The sequence below is a fragment of the Physcomitrium patens genome, chromosome 26, assembly GCF_059467195.1.
Source record: "Physcomitrium patens ecotype Gransden chromosome 26, ASM5946719v1, whole genome shotgun sequence".
Classification (NCBI taxonomy): domain Eukaryota; kingdom Viridiplantae; phylum Streptophyta; class Bryopsida; order Funariales; family Funariaceae; genus Physcomitrium; species Physcomitrium patens.
In genome coordinates this window covers 8,268,859-8,275,185 of record NC_143435.1, presented here as the reverse complement: position 1 = coordinate 8,275,185, position 6,327 = coordinate 8,268,859, and positions in this window count along the sequence as shown.

Below are 6,327 nucleotides of genomic sequence, written 5' to 3'. Positions count from 1 at the left end.
AAAAATTAAGTTAGCAACAAGCATACAAAATTTGAAGATAATCACACTTACCATATAGAAGAAAAATCCTAAAATCCGCTCAATAGTTGGCTAGCTTCCTACTCCTATCTAAATGTTGAACTTTTAATACTAATATCTCTTATTCAAACTATTAAATTTTTCTTAAATTACACATATTTGTAGAAAATTAAGTCTTTTATACTTATATACAAATTTTATTCCAATTCAACTTGTATATTGCTAAAGATCATAGAAATCCTAACTATCTATCAAAATCCAATTTTTGAGACCTCAACCTACTTGAAATTCAATAACCTTTAATATAACCATTCAATCAAGCTCAAACTTATAGTATACACTCTAAAAAACTATTCTCATAAGTTAACAAAATTTGAACCATAAATCTACTTCCAAACTCACAAAATTCTCTAAAACGTAATATCCTTTTTATTTCACAAATTTCAAAGTCATCCAAAAAAATTGTGACTTTGCAAAGCTCTTGCAAAGTCATTATACATTCAAATCACTTAAAATCAATGCTTAAAAAAATCTTTTTAACTCTGCTTTCTATTTCCATTCTCTAATCTGCAAAAAAATCATTAAATTACCACAGGTGCCTATTTTGTGCGTTAGAGTTTGATTTTGACCTAGGTTGATACTTGGTCCTCTTTGGATATTAAATTTTATTCTTTTGAATTAAATTTTATTAAAATTAATTCCTAAATTTCTTCTATATATGTTTATATTTTTTTTATTTTTCTAATCTACCTTGTTTTGCCTTATTTATGGCTTTACAAAGTAAATAGAAGCATAATTTGTAAAAAAGTAGCATTTACATCTTTATTTTTACTTTATTTTGGACTAATGTCTATTTTCTAAGATAATTTTCTATAATATTTGAATATCTTTAATAATATAATAATTTCTTCATTCTTTTTATCTATTAGTCATATTACATCATGACAATATTATCATGGTTTTCAACTTTTTTTAATAATATGATTCAATATTATATAATCTAGATTTAGAAGCCTCAATTTGTTTCTAAGATAAAGAATTTATTAAAAAATATAGCATTTTTATTATAAAAAAAATTAAACTTATTCATGTAGAAATTATTGATAGTTATTTTTTATCTTTTAGAGATGTTATTCATAAAATCCTTCCTATAAAAGTAACAACTAATAGTCATAATATAATTAGATTTTTTAATTTAATTATTTTTAATTTATTATTATTAAAAAAAATTAAATAGATTATATTTTTTATAATCTTGATTCTTTTAAGAGTTTTCTTAGGAAAATAGAAAGTCAAAAGTCTTGTGCAATCAAATTTATATTTGTAGATGTAAGAACTTTTTTTTGTTGCAAAAGAAGGATTATCTTTATTATATATGCCACACCTATTTTCAATGGTGAAAAGACTTTAAGTGGCATACCAAGCCAATATCAAGATTATCAAGATATTTTTGAAAAAAAATACAAATATTCTTTTAAAGAATTACTTTTATAATTACTTAATTGATCTTTAAGAAAAAGCTTAATTTCCATTTGAGCCAATCTATAGTTTATCACAAAATAAATTGGCTAAATTCATAAAATATATGAATGAAAACTTAGCCAAGAATTTCATACACCATTCAAAGACTTCAATATGAGCTTTTATATTATTTGTGAAGAAAATAGATGAATCATTGCAAATTTGTATAGATTTTTGATGATTCAAGAAGATCACCATCAAAAATAGATACCTTCTATTCTTGATATTAAGACTTTTTGATCAATAAAATCAAGCAAAGATCTACGCTAAAATAAATTTACAAGGAATATATAACCTAATATGCATCAAAAAAAGAGATACATAAAAGACAACATTTTAAATCAGGTATAAACATTTTGAATATAATGTCATATCTTTTGGATTCAAAAATATCTTGGTTATTTTTCAACATCTTATAAATGATGTCTTTTGAAAATTTTTAGATGATTTTATTATCTATTATTTAGACAATATCTTGATCTATTTTAAAAATACAAAAGAGCATAAATTTTATGTTAGTTGTATGTTACAAAAATTTAGAGATGCAAGATTATATGTCAAGATGAAAAAATATATATCGTATTTTTACAAATAGAAGTAGATAACAAATTCTATCTAATAGCTTTGTATTCCATGAAATTTTTAGTAACTAAAATTAACTACAAGATATATTATCTAAAAGGCATCTTTATTATGAAATCTATTATCTAGAAGATATCATTATTATAAGATCTATTATCTAGAAGGCATCTTTATTTTAAAATCACATCCAATCTAATTATTCTATATATGAATCACAAGAATCTTGAGTATTTCATGGAAGCACATGTTTTAAATCATTATCAAGTTCTTTGGAGTATGTTTTTATTAAGATTTGATTTTCAGTTCACTTATCAACTATAAAATAATAAGATTTGTTGGACATCTTTTTTAAATGTTCTTAACTTACACTGAAAGAAAATAATGTAATTTTTTAACAATAAAGAATAACTCTCTTAAAGCTAGAGTATTTCCATCTTTATGCAATAAAATCAACATTGATTGTTGATTCATCCTTTAACAAGTTTAGTCTAATATATCTTCTGAATTTTTGCTTCATAATATTAAAAATAACTCTTCTTAATCTCATCATACTTTTAAGTTTAAATTTGAAAGTAATTTATTTTATTTTTAGGAATGCTTATATATTCTAAATGACAAAGCATGATTATATATTCTTTAAACTTGTCACAACTTTTCAACAATAACATATTTTGGATACAACAAGAATTTAGAGCTCATATATAAAGATTTTTAGTAGCTTCAAATGAGAAAGACTATTAAAGTTTTTTTTACAATTATATGACATTTTTTAAAGATCAAAAACTTCTCATCATCAACCTTATGGACTTCTTTAGCCATTACCTATTTCACAACAACTTTAGTCTTTTAATTCTATAGATTTTACTATGGATCTTTTAATCTCATATTCTTATGATTCTATATTTGTGATAGTATATTATTTCACTAAGATGGCACATTTTGTATCATATACAAAATCTATCACATGCAAAGAAAGAATTAAGTTTTTTCTTGAGAACATCAATTGATATCATCTATTGTCCAAAGATATTATATCAAATAGAAAGGACTCAATTTGTATCAAGATTTTTAAAAAAATCTTATTAAAATTCTAGAGATAGATATAAAACTATCTTTGGCTTTTTATCATTAAATTAATGGAAAAATAGAATGCATAAATTAAGTTTTAGAGTAATATTTGAAGTATACCATTAAGTATCAACAAGATGATTAGATAATTTTTTTATAATTGACAAAGTTTGTTTTTAATAATATAATATTTTTTTATTTAATAAATAATTTTTTTTTACCAATCATGATTATCATCCATGATTTGATACTTTTGACTTCTTAAAATTTGATAATTATAAGATGGAAGATTTAATAAATTATTTATCTAAGTTGTATATAACAATGAACTTGAGGTATGGTTATTTTGTTGTAATATCAAGATTATTTGCCATTGTGATAAGTTGGACTATTATAGATTTAAATCATTTTTTTTTGTGAAAAAATAAATTGAGTTGCTTATTGATTATATCTACCAAAATTTATGAAGATCCATCTTGTATTTTATGTATCTGTTCCTAAGCCATATAAATCAATGAATATTCTTAAAAGAATATAAATACCACGACCTCCTATAAAACTGAATAATAATCAAGAATTTTAAGTGGAAGAAGTCTTAGACTCAAGGTGGTGATGACTTAAGTTAAATTAACTTCTTCATTAGTGTAGATACAATATTAATAAATATACATAAGATCCAATTAAAAATCTTACAAATATAGTAAATAAAATCAAAGCTTTTATTGATAATATCTATTAAAAATAAGATAAAAAATCAAGCAAATCTTTGCTATGAAAGAAAGGATGTTTAATGAAGATTATATTCCATCTTCTTTTCTTTATTTTGATTTCTTTGTATTAGTGGTATTAAGCAAAATACAAAATCAATAGCAAGTAGATTCAACTCAAGAGCTATCGTTTGCTAATTTATTGAATAAGACATTACAATTGTGACAGCCTTTAAGACAATGTAATAGAAATAAAGATCTTCAAAAATGACATGTTTTTCTTTAAATAGATGGCAAGATACAATACATTTGATATCACAACCTTGAAAGAGATTCTTAATATTTGATGGTTTTATTAGAAGTAGGAACAATTCTTGATAATGTTATAAATATTTTTTTTTTAAAGAAGTTATAAAAACTTCAACAATGACCAAATTTCAAGGTATTTTTTTGCCTTAAAATGGAACATTATTGATAGCTAAGAAGATCTATTAATTACTTTTGAAAAGAAGAAAGATCAAAGTATGTGGCAAATATAATTCGTCTTATCTTAGACTTCATCAATATATAATCACTACTCTTAATGGAACTCTTTTTTAGAAAGGAGGGATAATATTACAGATAAATATATAAATACATATATATATATATATTTATTTATTTATTTTTATAATTAATTAACTAATATGGATAGATTAAAATTACTAAAAATAGATCAAATTAATAAAATCTTATAAAAAAACTTTTTAGAAGCTTTACAATTGAGATTTCACCTTTAGATGTATTTAGAGGTGCTTGATAGGTTGAATAATTGGCCAATAAATTAGCCATATATTATATGTATTGATAGCTTTGATACAAGTTAACTATGTGGCATATATATAAGAAACTTATTTTGCAAGTTAAGACATGTATCTTGCAAATTAAATACATGTTGGAGGTTCTATAGAACATTGCTACATAGATCTTAGATAAATAGTAAATGTAGAGGTAAGAGTGAAGTTTTTTTCACTCTTATAAACTTCTTTCTTTCTTCTAGTCTAGTTTCAAGGGTCTTTAATTTTCTTGTCTTTTGGCAATAGCCATTCTAATTTCTTTTTAAATATACACATATATTTATTTTTAATTTTGTCATCTTTCTTTAAGAAAAGTCTCACTTGTTTATTTTCTTTCAGTAAATTTTTATTCTTAATATCTTATGAATAAAAAATATATATTATAATATAAATTTTTTTATAAAAATTTAATATTTAATCCAATATATAAATATAATTCATGATTTATGACACGCAAATAGTATCTACAAAATCTTATTTGCTAAAATTAAAAAGATATAAAAATAAAATTAAAATTATGGTGAATTTATTAGCACTTCAAATTTGTAGTGCTAATAAACCATAGTCAAAATAAAGTATTATTATAAATATCTTTTATGAAAAATAATAATTTTTTATATCACAATTTTACTATATAAAAGTAATTTTTGTATTTAGGCCATATAGACTCTTTCTACATCAACTCATTAAATGAGTCAAATTAAGTTGAAAAAAATAATCTAAAAATTATGAATTCTTATTGCATAAGAATTCTTCTTAACAATATGCAAAAGCTTTACAACTATTACCACAACAAAAATATAAATCATAGTCTTACAAGAAAGTAATATTTCTTATAAAGAAATGTAACCATTTCTAGAATAATACTACAAATTAAGAACATATGCAATAATAAAAGACCATTCAATTATTAAGAGAATTGCACAACAATGTATAAAGTAAATTAAGATGAATTGGAAAGATTGTGAATTATACATGTTAAATAATATTTTTGATTAAGATTTCCTATAATGAATTAATTTAATATAGGAAAATTTAAACTAAAGAAATCCAATGAAGAATAATCTTTTCAATTATATACTTAGATTATTTTTAAAAAATTGCAAAAAATCCTATTAATCAAAAATTCCAAACTTAAGATTGTTCTACCAAATATCTTTGTGTTGGTCACTTATTAATAGACCAATTATAATTCATCAACTAATAATAATAGTTTATTTGTTATAAAATTAATTATATATATATATATATATATATATATATATATATTCTTATAATAATTTAATATAAATAACCACTAAGTTGACACCTCCCTTTTATTACATACTCACTTTTCTCTCTTCACACTTGTCAAAAAATATTATAAAGAAAAAATATCAAATATACCCTTAAATTCTTAATAATTATAAATGTATCCTTGAGTTTTGTCTTAATTACAAATATGCCTCTAAACTTGATAACTTATCTTGACATTTCTGTTTTAGTTGTTATTGGGGCCAAAACCATATCCTATGTAATTTTTGGCATGGCACTTTTCAGCCCCCCCTCTACTGCTATCGCCCCAATTCTACCCAGCCCTCTATAATTGTTTTGAT